This window comes from Rhinoraja longicauda, chromosome 12 (genome assembly GCF_053455715.1).
Source record: "Rhinoraja longicauda isolate Sanriku21f chromosome 12, sRhiLon1.1, whole genome shotgun sequence".
Classification (NCBI taxonomy): domain Eukaryota; kingdom Metazoa; phylum Chordata; class Chondrichthyes; order Rajiformes; family Arhynchobatidae; genus Rhinoraja; species Rhinoraja longicauda.
Genome location: NC_135964.1, coordinates 11,046,044 through 11,060,299, shown reverse-complemented (window position 1 = coordinate 11,060,299; position 14,256 = coordinate 11,046,044). Strand labels below are relative to the sequence as shown.

The following is a 14,256-nucleotide window of genomic DNA, read 5'->3' as shown; positions in this document are numbered from 1 at the left end:
GGGACTGGCCCATAGTGTCAACATGGCTGGCTTGGACAAGATGGGCCAAAGGGCCTGATTCCATGCTGTACAGTTCTATGACTCATTGGACAAGATGGGCCAAAGGGCCTGATTCCATGCTGTACAGTTCTATGACTCGTATGTTCACAAATTCATAAGTCATCGGAGCAGAATTAGGCCATTCAGCCCATCGAGCCTACTCTGCCAATCAATCATGGCTGATCTATCTTTCCCTCTCAACCCCATTCTCATGCCTTCTCCCCATAACCCCTGACACCCATACTAATCAAGAACCTGTCAATCTCCACTTTAAAAATACCCATTGACTTGGCCTCCACAGCCGTCTGTGGCAATGAATTCCAGATTCACCACCCTCTGGCTGAACAGGGTTTAACCTTGTGCCTTACCTTGTGTCTATAACTGATTCAAAGCAGTCCTGACTTTAATCTTAAGGCGGCATAAAGTGTTGGGAATTTCCTGAGGGAATTCCTGGAACATATTCACGGAGCTGTATGCATTAGGGGGCAAGGATAGCTCAGTGCATTTACCTGGCCACTCGTGAAAAGAGCAATGTGAAAAATATCAATGATTTGATGAGCAGCTTGTATGAAGTTTGCTGATTCTAATGTTTGAGTAAGTGTCGCGGAAGAGTTGCTCTGTATTCTCTGCTCTGCGGGGATTGCTGGTTGGTGCGGACTCGATGGGCTGAAGGGCCTGTTTCCGCGCTGTATCTCTAAAAAAAAATTTAAACTAAACACTGGAACACAATGTCCCAACTTCATTTTCAATCATCGTCACAAAGATTATTTCATGAATCAAAGTCCTAAACTGGGAATTTATCACGGTTGGATCTCCACATTCCATCACAAGTAGTGCGTTTAAAATAATGGACTTACATTTCCTGCCTCCTCTCCGCATTCTCTATCCGGCAGTTTCATTTACTTTTCAGTTATTTCGCAACTAGCAGAAACGTTTGTTTGCCTTCATTCTTCACTGTAATATTTGTTACATGACTGGACGTCGAGATCTTGTGTTGCACTTCCAGCTGAGACTATCAGGTAAGACTGGCTGAACAGGGAAATGAATTGTAGCTAAGTCTGAGGGTGAGCCACAGGTAATCACCTTTTCGATTAAAGGTTGGATAAAGTGACTGCCCCGCCTCTCATCTGTTTCCGCCTGTCAAGGAATGTAGTACATAAAACACAGAACAGCCCAGCACAGGCACAGGCCCTTCGGCCCACAATGTCTGTGCTGAACATGATGCCAGGTTAAACTAATCTCCTCTGCCTGCACGTGGTCCAGTCCATGCCATTCTATGCATATCCATGTGCCTATCTAAAAGCCTCTTAAATGCCACTATCGCATCTGCCTCCACCACTGCCCCTGGCAGTGTGTTCTGGGCACCCACCACCCTCTGTGTAAAATTGCCGCACTTGCATCGAATGCATCTTGCGGCATTGATGTGGACAACCTGCCCAGTGTCCAGGCATACAGTGTCCGGGCCTACAGTATCCCAGCCCACAGTGTCCGGGCCCACTGTGTCCGGGCCCACAGTGTCCGGGCCTACAGTATCCAGGCCCACAGTGTCCAGGCCCACAGTGTCCAGGCCTACAGTGTCCGGGCCTACAGTATCCAGGCCTACACTGTTCAGGCATACAGTGTCCAGGCCTACAGTGTCTGGGCCTACAGTGTCCGGGCCTACAGTATCCAGGCCTACACTGTTCAGGCATACATTGTCCGGGCCTACAGTATCCAGGCCTACAGTGTCCAGGCATACAGTGTCCGGGCCTAAAGTGCCCGGGCCTAAAGTGCCCGGGCCTACAGTATCCAGGCAAACAGTGTCCAGGCATACAGTGTCCAGGCATACAGGTCTACATTGTCCGGGCCTACAGTATCCAGGCCTGCAGTGTCCAGGCATAGTGTCCGGGCATACAGTGTCCGGGCCTACAGTGTTCAGGCCTACGAGACAAGGGCAGTCCCGTGCAGCACAAATCAATTTAGCCCGTGCAGCACAAATCAAAATACGGGATGTCCCGGCTAATACGGGACAGTTGGCAACCCTAGGTGTGTGTATCTTGCATGATGTGTATCTTGTATGGAATGCGTCTTGCTGCATCGATGTGGACAGCCTGCGGTGCAAGCTGAGTTTGCTCTTGTACCTTGTACCATGGGCCTGTGACCGTGATGTGACCGTGATGTGTCCGTGATGTGACCGTGATGTGTCCGTGATGTGTCCGTGATGTGTCCGTGATGTGTCCGTGATGTGTCCGCGAGAGATGCTGGAATGTTCTCTCTTCACTTGGAGCAGCAGCTGCCGTTGGTGGAAAGCTGCAATGTGTTTTATACTTGGAAGAGGCAGCTTTGACCCTCCCCCCATGAGAGGCTGCTGCCTGAGCTCACTGGCTGTGGGCCAGAGGAGAGGGCCTGACCTGTAACACCCCTCCCCCTCCCAGCCTGGGCTCACTGCCCCCCCCCCCCCCCCCCCCTCCCCCCCCCCAGTGTGGTGAGTGTGGGGAATGTGGGGGACACAACTGTCATGTTCACAAGGCCAGTAGAGACCCACACACCTCTGACACCTCTGACATCTCTCTCTCTAGTTGTTTGTTTGTTTCTCTCTCTCTCTCTAGTTGTTTGTTTGTTTCTCTCTCTCTCTCTCTCTCTCTCTCTCTCTCTCTCTCTCTCTCTCTCTCTCTCTCTCTCTCTCTCTCTCTCTCTCTCTCTCTCTCTCTCTCTCTCTTTTTTCCCTCTCTCTTTTTTCCCTCTCTCTTTTTTCCCTCTCTCTTTCTCCACCCCTCTCTCTCTCTCCGTCTGTCTGTCTTTCTCTCCCTCTGTCTCTCTCTCACACATTCTCTCCCTCTCTCTGTCTGACAGTGAGGGAAGTTAAGAGTCTTTGTTCCCACACTCCCAGAAAATCAGTCATGACGGGCAAATGAGAGAATCATTGGCGAAGGAGTGGTCAGTGAAATATGTGCAAAGTCTACAGATCTAATCTAGACGGTGATAAAATTAATCTATCCACCATCATTGGTTTCAGTGTGATCGCCACACATTTACTGTGAAGTTTTAACAGTAATAGCAGAGCCCCCAAAATATCGTATTTGTTTAGGTTTTGCTATTTTGTTTTTTTAATGAAAAACAAACATACGGCTAATTTCTGCTGCTCCTGATAAAGTACGGGACGACTGCAGAGGCTCATAAGCATGCGACAACATGAATTATCAAAAACTTATCTTGATCTCAATGTCTACTCTGAGTTCAAGAGCATTGATTTCTTCATATTTCACCATTAATCTTTAACAAGAACCTGCCGTTTGTTCAATGGACTTTTCCCATCAGCTCAGGACAATGGTTGACAGTGAATCTGTAGACTGTAATATTTCTTGGTTTTATTTCCATTTGCTGTGGGTGAAACAGTCTTGTCCCTGAATACACCATTTCTGCAACAAGGGTCCTGTTTCTCTTAGATCCTTCTTGTCATTTCACAGGCACACTCTCTGGCATTCTGGCGAGGGAAAGGTCAAGTTTCAAGTAACAGGGCAGGGCAAGCAGACAGAGGGCCGTAAAAGGAGGACAGAAGCAAAAGGTAGAAGGGAGATAAGAAAAACTAACTTGAAAGCTTAATGTGAGGAGCATTCGAAATAAGGTGGATAAATTTAATGCGCAGTTAGTAGTTAAGGGATACGATATAGTTGGAATTATGGAGACATGTCTCCAGGATGACCAAGGCTGGGAGCTGAACATGCAGGGGTATTCGGTATTTTTTGTGTTCTTGTTCTATGTATGAAACTTTGCGAGTCTTCAAGGTATAACAGAAGTCTTTATTACAGTAACTCAATGCCGGCAGCAAGACAACTAAAATGGCTGCCACCCCACAATCTGGCTGCACACTCCACACTGTGTAAAGCCAAGATAACTATCTCCCTTTGTCCTGTGCAGCGCCACCTGCTGCAGGGGAGGAGCAACGGGTCCTCCCACCCCACACAGTACACCAAACATCGCAATATTCAGGAAGGATAGACAGAAAGGAAGAGGAGGTGGGTGGCATTGCTGGTTAAAGAGGAGATTAATGCAATAGCAAGGAGAGACATTGGCTTGGATGCTGAAGAATCTGTATGGGAAGAACTGCGAAATAGCCAAGGGCAGAAAATGCTTGTTGGAGTTGTGTACAGACCACCAAACAGCAGTAGGGAGGTTGGGGATAGCACCAAGCAGGAAATTAGGGATGCGTGTAGCAAAGGTACAGCAGTCATCATGGGTGACTTTAATCTACATATAGATTGGGCCAACCAAACTTGCAGCAGCGCTGAGGAGGAGGATTTCCTGGAATGTATACGGGATGTGTTTTTAAACCAATATGTAGAGGAACCGACTAGAGGGCAAGCCATCCTAGACTGGGTATTGTGTAATGAGGAAGGATTAGTTAGCGATCTTGTTGGGCGACAGTGACCATAATATGGTAAACTTCTGTATTGAGATGGAGAGAGACACGGTTAATTCGGAGACTAGGGTCCTGAACTTGAATAAATGAGACTTCGAAGGGCCGAATGGCCTCCTCCTGCACCTATTGTCTATTGTCTATTGTATGAGACGGGAATTGGCTAGGATAGACTAGCAAATTATACTTTAAAATGTTGACTGTGGAGATGCAATGGCAAAGATTTAAAGACCGCATGGATGAACTCCAGTGGGAAGTTTGAGACTGACGTAGATATTGAGTGTCAGAGCTCACCCAGCTTCACAAAGCCTACACATTTGCTAGAAACAAAGAAGTGCAGATGCTGGTTAATACACAAAATGACACAAAGTGCTGGGGTAACTCAGCAGGTCAGGCAGCATCTCTGGAGAACTTGAATAGGTGACGTTTCGGGTCGGGACCCTTCATACAGAAGGGGATTGTCCAAATTCCAGCCTTAAACCAGTTTCCTGACATAATAGTTATTTAATTAATAGTTCACCAGAAGGATTTCCAGAGTAATATCGAATGGGTCACCAGCTGTGGACAGCGAGAGAGGTGGCAGGGTTGTAAGAGAGCACTGTTTGGAGGCTGAACGTTTCCGATGCTCTGACTGTGGGGCGGCCTCTGGTGGGGGCGTTCACGTTTCACGGGCACAGTTCTGTCCGAGCAGCAGGTAGATGGAATGTTCATTGTCATGGTCATCCCTCCTCACCGGCCCCACATTCTCTACAGTCTCCGACCTGGACCGCTTCACTGATCTCACCACCTTCTTCACTGCAATAAACCAAAGAGGAAAACTCTAAGCGGAACTCAGCTCAAAAGCTGCAGCGTGCAAGTAATGCTGACTACAGCAAGGTGAATGGTTTCAAATCATGTTGGGCACATTCAGCCATGGGGCACTGAACTACACTGCCGAAAATGATCCATGTGTCAGGGGTTATGGGGAGAAGACAGGGGAATGGGGTTAGGAGGGAGAGATAGATCAGCCATGATAGAATGGCCGAGTGCACCTGGTGGGCCAAATGGCCTAATTATGCTCCTATCACTTATGAACATAAATTTGAACATAAGTATGAACATAACTCATTGAAACTTGCCGAATAGTGAAAGGCTTGGATAGAATGGCTGTGGAGAGGATGTTTCCACAAGTGGGAGAGTCTAGGACTAGAGGTCACAGCCTCAGAATTAAAGGATGTTCTTTTAGGAAGGAGATGAGGAGGAATTTCTTTAGTCAGAGGGTGGTGAATCTGTGAATTCATTGTCACAGAAGGCTGTGGAGGCCAAGTCAGTGGATATTTTTCAGGCAGAGATAAATAGATTTTTGATTAGTTGTGGGGAGAAGGAGGAAGAATGGTGTTAGGAGGGGAAGATAGATCAGCCATGATTGAATGGCGGGGGAGACTTGATGAGCCGAATGGCCTAATTCCCACTGCTCCTATCACTTTGAACTTATGAACAAGCAGCTAGCCATCTGTGAAACATCAAATGCTGCAGCAATTTTAAATATATTTTAAAAATAAACTTCATTCAGAATAAAACATATATACTACACAAATACTGTGGAGGCCGTCAGTTGATATTTTTAAGGCAGAGATAAATAGATTCTTGATTAGTATGAGTGTCAGGGGTTATGGGGAGAAGGCAGGAAAATGAGGCTGAGAGGGGATTGAATGGTAGAGTAGAATTGATGGTCCGAATGGCCTAATTCTTCTCCTATCACTAATGTACAGAGAAGATGGCAAACCTGACCTTGTCAAAGTCTACAGTGTGAGTAGGAATGTCGGTGAATACAAAGATCTCCACTTCTCACTGCCCCTCATAGTCTGAGCATTTCCCACAGCATTTTAAAGGCGATCGCATATCCTCGAACCGTTCTACTGCATGAACAGCAAAGGTGTCCACAACAATGTTGTGAGGAGGGGAATGTGATAATTAGTAGGTTTAGCTGGGGCTCAGGCCACTGGGGACAAAACATTTCCCACTCTTTGAAATGTTGTCATGAAAACCTTTGTGTTCGTGAAGAGGGCGGGTAACAAATCAACAACCAACAACTTGCTGGAAGGAAAAGCAACAGAACCACGTTGGGTCGACACAGAGTGCTGGAGTAACTCAGCGGGACAGGCAGCATCTCTGGAGAACATGGATAGGGGACGTTTCACAGAGTGCTGGAGTAACTCAGCGGGACAGGCAGCATCTCTGGAGAACATGGATAGGGGACGTTTCAGATCGGGACCTTTCTTCAGCCAGGTGGGTGGAGGGGGGAGGGGGCTTGGAGAGAACTGGAAGCAAGAAAAGGCCAAGACAAATCACAGCTGGCAACAGATGAGCTCGGGGAGGGAGGTTTTCCTGAGAGGCTGATTGTTGGCTAGAGATGGTGTGAACTGTGGAACTGGTTACCTGACTTTTAGTGGAGGAAGGGTGGTGGGGGGGAGATGGAGGAGGAGGGGGAGGGGAGTGTATGTAGAGGAGGTCACCTAACTTTGGAGAATTCCACGTTCACACCGCTGGGGTGTAAGCTGCCCAAGCAAAATATGAGGTGCTGTTCGTCCAAGTTGCACTGGGTCTCACTCTGGCACTGGAGGAGGCCCAGGCCAGAGAGGCCAGTGTGGGAACGGGAACGGGAACGGGAGTTAAAATGGTTGGCAGCCGGAAAAATATGGGAAAGAGAACCTCTTAGGGAAATATATAAAATTATGAGTGGTGAAATTATGGGTGACATTCAGAATCTTTTTCCCAGGATGGAAAAATCGAATGCAAGAGAGCCTGTCTTTAAGGTGACAATGTTTAACGTAGATGTGCGGGACGGTGGTGGGGGCCTGGAACGCAATGCCAGGGGTAGTGGTTGAGGCAGATACCATCGGAGAAACAAAGAACTGCAGATGCCGGTTTACACAAAAAGACACAAAGTGCTGGAGTAACTCAGCAGGTCAGGCAACGTCCCTGGAGAACATGGTTAGATGACGTTTCAGGTCTGCATGAAGAAGGTTCTTGACCCAAAACATCACCTGGGATGCTGTCTGACCTGCTGAGTTGCTCCAGCATTTTATGTCCAGATACGATAGTGGTGTTTAGGAAGGTTTGGGATAGGCACATGGATGCTCAGGAAATGGAGGGATATGGATCACATGCAGGCAGAGGAGATGAGTTTAACTTGGCATTGTGTTGAGCATGGACATTGTGGGCTGACGGACCTGTTCCTGTGCTGCTGTGCGATGTTGTCTGTGCTTCATTTCTCCCCTCTACCAGGCGGCACTAGTTGTCCCCGAGAGTGGGGCTGTCTCAGACTGTCCCAGACTGTCCCAGAGCGGTATTCCACAGGAATGGATTCCACCAGCAAACAGCGGTGCAGTCTGAGGGTGAAGCTGTGTGTGCGTACCTGACTGGAGGAGGAGAGGTCGTGTGCAAGGATAAAGGGACACATGTGAAGCTCTATCGTCCTTGTCAGGTGTGTTGGAAGGAACTGCAGATACTGGTTTACAATGAAGATAGATACAAACTGCTGGAGTAACTCAGCGGGACAGGCAGCATCTCTGGAGAGAAGGAATGGGTGACATTTCGGGTCGAGACCCTTCCTCAGACTGAGAGTCAGGGGAGAGGGAGTCTAGAGATACGGAAGAGTATGGTGTGAAAACGACAGATCAAAGCAGACGATGCTAAGGAAATGTAGAAGGTGACACCTTCCCCTCAGCCAACAATGATCCATTCTTCATTTCCTTATCATCGTCAATATGTTTGTCAGGAATCTCAGTGAAATGCCTTTGGAAAGTCGCAGATCCATAGACAGAGACGTGCTTCCTCCCCGCATAAACCTGGCCACATAACTCCCAGCAACACCATGCTCCCAGCATGCTTGCTGCCTGCTTCCTTCTAGATAGAAGATAACGTTACATTGGAAACAAGAGAACACCAGCACTCACTTGACACTGAGCATGTACCGATTACAGCAACCATCAGCACAGTTACACCACAGGAAGCCAGTATTATCCACAGCAGCTTGTCTCTGGAATGACCTGCACACATAATTTAGCAAACGCATTAAAGGTTGCAGCGCATAATGTGCGGCAACGTTTGGACTTGAAGCTTCCGAGTTTATTTTTTTTCTGCTTTGGTCTTCGTACACATTGACTTCTCGGCAACTGTGAAGTGTTGCTTCTTTGCAGCAAGAGAAAGTGGAAGGTGGTGGCTGGAGGCCCTGCAGCAGCCTGGGGCTCACCTGGATCAGGAGCCCCTCATAGTGAGGACTGGGCTTCGGAAATGGTGCCAAAACCTGGCGCCTCTTGCATGGGGGCTGAGAGGACACTTTGCTGTTTGGAGATTGTGCTGAGGTGTGGCAATACTCTATTGGACTGTATATAAGAAGAGAAGTTCACTGTGCCAACAAATAAGAACCATTGAGCCCATTGTCGTGCATTTGTACAGATGTGGCCCTCCGTTCCTACAGCCACTTCCTCCTGCCTGATTGCACATTAAGTGGCGAGCAGTAAGATCTAATGTCCATTCTCCGCCCGGTTTGGAGTCAGGGATTTACACCCCACTCTCAGAATGAAGGGTGAACCTTCAGTAACAGTCGGGAGGTGAGAATGGTGGAAAGCCCCTGCCTCTCTGGGCCTGTAGCAGGAAGGTACAATCAGTTGGACTTGGCTGCTTCCCAAACTCTTGTTCAATTACAGACTCAGGCAATGGATTAACAACCGTGCTGGTTTCTGTGGCCGGGAATCTGAATGAGTCAGAGTGCCGTGGACTATTCCCTTGTTCACACGACGATTCAGTGCCGGCCACTCGTCTCCACAGCAAAGTGTGTGTGGTCCCACCCACCTCCCGCCCTCTCTGAGTGAGAACACTACCCAGGCAACGCTTCACAACATGGACCTCGCCTGATTTCCAGTCCAATACTCAAGCAATTGATGAGGCCACGCTGTGTACTGTGTGCATTCTGCTCAGCCAGCTGCAGGAAGGGTGTCTTTCAGTCGGAAAGGGCGCAGAAGAGATTCACCTGAGGTGGGCTTGAGTTACAGGGAGAGGCTATGGACTTGTTTCTGTGCAGCGTAGGAGGCTGAGGGGTGACCTCACTGAAGTGGACAAGGTCATGAGGGGCAGGGGTAAAGTGAACGCTCGCAGTCTATTCCCCAGGGTCATAACTACATACAAAAACCAAAGCTTCGTGGGACCAGATGATTCAGACCCCTGAACAGCTGAAAGCTCCTGGGATGTGTCACGGAGAGCAAGGACGCACCCAGTGGGCTGCACACAGCCATGGGTGGTGACAGGCCTGGTTCGCCACTGTGAAGAAGGACCCGGTGGGCCGCTGCCTGCAGTGGAAGCTTTGAAGGCACCGACCTCGGACCTGAAGACTGTAGAGCTGAGGAGGAGGGAGCCCCTGGCAGCGAAGGACGCAAGGATTGGGCTGGTGTATTGCTTCCAGCGCCTTCAAGGTCAGCTGCAGGTGGTGTCCCCAGGACACAGAGGTGGTTAGGCGAGGAGAGGGACGTCGGTACCAGGGCCAAGCTGATCGAGGGTGACAGAGGAGGCTCTGCAGCAGCCTGATGCTTACCTGGATCGGGGGTGCTCCAGTACATCCAGCACCTGGACTCAACGTTGGGCTTTGGACCTTTTTCTTTTGTAAATAACGCCGAAATATTACAACTGGGGCAAGAATTTCACTGTGCGGTGCACACGTAACAATAAAGAACCATTGAACCTGAGCAGTGTGCATCGCCTAGTCAAACCGCATGTCAAAAACCTCGGCATGATATTTGACTCTGCATTAAAATTTGATAAGCAAGTCAACGCTGTGGTAAAAGCCAGCTTCTACCAACTTCGAACCATAGCTAAAATCAAACCTTTCCTCCAATTCGACGACACAGAAAAAATCATTCACGCTTTCATTTCCTCCCGCCTAGACTACTGCAACTCCCTATACACTGGGATCAGCCAATCTTCCCTGTCCCGCCTGCAACTGGTCCAAAACGCCGCAGCGAGACTCCTGATGGGTACCCGTAAAAGGGACCACATCACCCCGATTCTGGCCTCTCTCCACTGGCTCCCTGTACGGTACAGAATCAACTTCAAGCTCCTCCTATTCACGTATAAAGCCCTAAATGGACATTCCCCCCCCTACATCAAAAATCTTCTAACCCACCTCTCTAACTCCAGGTCCCTCAGGTCGGCCGACTTGGGGCTACTCACTATCCCACGGTCTAGGCTTAAGCTCAGGGGTGACCGCGCTTTTGCGGTTGCAGCTCCTAGACTGTGGAACAGCATCCCTCTCCCCATCAGAACTGCCCCCTCCATCGACTCCTTTAAGTCCCGGCTCAAAACCTATTTCTACTCCCTAGCGTTTGAGGCTCATTGAGGAGGCGCTGTGAACTGTTTGCGTGCTACTGTATGTTTCATTTTTTAAAAAAATTAGTACCTAATCAGATGTACAGCACTTTGGTCAACGTGGGTTGTTTTTAAATGTGCTATACAAATAAAAATGGACTGACTGACTGTACATCTGAGCATTGTGTATCTCACCTGTACTGAGGAGTGTGCATCTCACCTGTACACCTGCACAGTGTGCATCTCACCTGTACCGCTGAGCAGTGTGCATCTCACCTGTACACCTGAGCAGTGTGCATCACACCTGTACATCTGAGCATTGTGTATCTCATCTGTACTGAGGAGTGTGCATCTCACCTGTACACCTGAGCAGTGTGCATCTCACCTGTACTGCTGAGCAGTGCATGTCCCAGCTGAGCAGTGCGTGTCTCACCTGTGTTGCTGGCGTGCGCTCGTTCAGTGATGGGTTTGTGGAGAGTGGAGTGGTTCACCTGGCAGGTGTAGTTTCCCCCCTGGCCCCAGGCGGTGAGGGAGAGGTTCAGGAAGCTGGAGATGGAGAAGGAGCCGTCGGGGTTGGGGGAGAGGGGCCCGGTCTCCGTCCCGTTGGTGAGTTCGTGTCCGTCTGTGAACCAGGACACCTGGATGGGGCCGGGGTAGAAGTCCAGCGACGTGCAGGTGAGCCGGACCCCCTGGGTGGGGGTGGACATGGGCTCCACTCTCACCCCGACCCGAGGACGAGCTGAGGATCAAGGGTGGTGAGTTAATGGACGGTGGTGGCTAGAGATGTCCCCACTGCACCCACAAGTAGATGTCCCACCACAGGGGGGCTCCCACAAGATGATGAGTAGATGCTGTCCCCTGTTCCCCAGCTTCACTGACGTTGGGGGCTCAGGGTTGTGGTCAGTAAACTGCACATTGCCATATCTTGCACGTTAGCAAGTCTCTCCTCAACACACAGTCCATCTCTAGAATCGGACAAGAAAGGAACACAAGTTCACAGGTTCACAAGTTATAGGAGTAGAATTAGGCCATTCGGCCCATCGTGCCCCCTCCACCATTCAATCATGGCTGAGCTCTGCCTCCTAATCCCATTTTCCTGCCTTCTGCCCACAACCCTTGACATCCATTCTAATCCAGAACGACCAGGACCATGATCACGTTTGAAGCACTGACCATTGACAAGGCACGCAATAATCCCTGGGCTGACAGCATGGGGAGGTCTGGCTGGAGGGGTGGTGATAATCCCTGGGCTGACAGCATGTGAAGGTCTGGCTGGAGGGGTGGTGATAATCCCTGGGCTGACAGCATGGGGAGGTCTGGCTGGAGGGGCGGTGATAATCCCAGGGCTGACAGCATGGGGAGGTCTGGCTGGGGGGTGGGTGGTGATAATCCCAGGGCTGACAGCATGGGGAGGTCTGGCTGGAGGGGCGGTGGTCACACGATTACTGTGTCATTCCACTTTCACCTGATCCCCCAAACCGTCGCGCTCCCATTCCCATTAACTTTCCAATCTACCTCTTTGCAGCCCTTGCACTTTTTATCTGCACTTTCTCTGTAGCTGTAATACTCTGCTCTGTTTATTTTCTCTTCGCACACCCTGTTGTACTCATGTGTGGGATTAGACGTGTTAGGACCCAAAACCAAGCTTTTGCCCATACCTCAGTACGTACGGCAATACTACACAATTCTGACCCCCACTCACCATTCACTATCAGCCTCGTACCTTCTCCTTTTTCTGTCAGTGTCGGGGGAGGTATTTCAACAGACAATTGACAAAAGTATATGTCAGAGTCATTCAGGCGAACGTCATAGATTATTAAAGACGTGGAGTTGGCTGAGAGGTCCAGTGTAACATTAAAACGGCTCGTGCAGAACGGAAGCGAACCGGAGCTGAGTTTATTTTCCATATGATGGCACAATATCCGTGCACTGGACTTCCTCGTCCACACTATCCTCATCTGTTCTCCGTCTCTGCTACTGTAGGAGCAGTTTATCCGTGCCACATCCCCCACCAACACCACCATCTCTGCTGGTGTCTGCGATACGATCAGGGTCTTGCTGTTCACTGAGGAAGGAAGAAGATGAAGTGATTGTAATCTCCAGTGCATAATGAAGATATGATGTGTTGAGATATGATGAAGATATGAGGATATGATGTATAAGAAAATAACTGCAGATGCTGGTACAAATCGATTTATTCACAAAATGCTGGAGTAACTCAGCAGGTCAGGCAGCATCTCGGGAGAGAAGGAATGGGTGACGTTTCTTCAGAAGAAGGGTCTTGACCCGAAACGTCACCCATTCCTTCTCTCCCGAGATGCTGCCTGACCTGCTGAGTTACTCCAGCATTTTATGAGGATATGATGTGTTGAGATATGGTGATATGAGGATATGGTATTGGGATATGGTGAAGATATGATGATGTATTGAGATATGGTGTAGATATGATGTGTTGAGATATGATGATATGAGGATATGGTATTGGGATATGGTGACGATATGAAGATATGGTATTGGGATATGGTGTAGATATGAAGATATGAAGTGAAGAGCTTACAGTTGCATTTGTAGTTGGGTGGAAGACGAGAAGGTGTGGCGCTAAGTTAGTCTGAATAAACACCAGTGTAAATATGTTCAGGTTTAACTGCTGGAGTCATGTTGTGTGCAGTTGTCCTCACTGTGTTCTCAGCAGACCCCAGCTCTTGAAGAAGAGGGTTCCTCTTCTGGGGGTAGACACAAAATGCTGGAGTAACTCAGCGGGTCAGGTAGCATCTCTGGAAGGAAGGAATGGGTGACGTTTCGGGTCGAGACCCTCCTCCAGACTCTTCCGTGGTGACCACAGTTATCCTTCAGTAAAGTCATCAAAACCTTATCTCTGTGTGAAAATTGGCTCCATTGTTGGGGACTAACTTCAAAACCATGAGCTGAGTTGCCTTGGGAAGTGGTGTGTTGTGGATAGTACAACTTTCACACTGAGTGCAGTAATGCTGCCTGGAGTGTGAATGGTTTTGTGTGCCTGCACCTATCCGTACAATGGAGCAAACCTGCTTCAACACAGTGACATCTCATCATCTCCTTCCTTCAAATTATCCGCAGAAGCTTCGTGCAAACAGAACAAAAGGGAAAGTATAAGAAAATAACTGCAGATGCTGGTACAAATCGATTTATTCACAAAATTCTGGAGTAACTCAGCAGGTCAGGCAGCATCTCGGGAGAGAAGGAATGGGTGACGTTTCGGGTCGAGACCCTTCTTCAGTCTGAAGAAGGGTCTCGACCCGAAACGTCACCCATTCCTTCTCTCCCGATATGCTGCCTGACCTGCTGAGTTACTCCAGCATTTTGTGAATAAAGGGAAACTATGGTACCGTGGCATAGCGGTAGAGTTGCTGCCTTACAGTACCAGAGACCCGGGCTCGACCCTGACTACGGGTGTTGTCTGTACGGAGTTTATACGTTCTTCCCGTGACCTGCGTGGGTTT

General features: G+C 49.0%; 1 protein-coding gene across 1 annotated transcript in view; it reads left to right on the top strand.

Moving 5' to 3' along the window:
- Window positions 1-926: 926 nt before the first annotated feature.
- Window positions 927-14,256, top strand: part of LOC144598703 (immunoglobulin lambda-1 light chain-like) — a 49,418-nt gene continuing 36,088 nt past the window's right edge. Inside the window, exon 1 of the mRNA XM_078409011.1 lies at window positions 927-1,058. The gene's annotated coding sequence lies outside the window, so the exon portion shown is untranslated. The remainder of the gene's footprint in view (window positions 1,059-14,256) is intronic.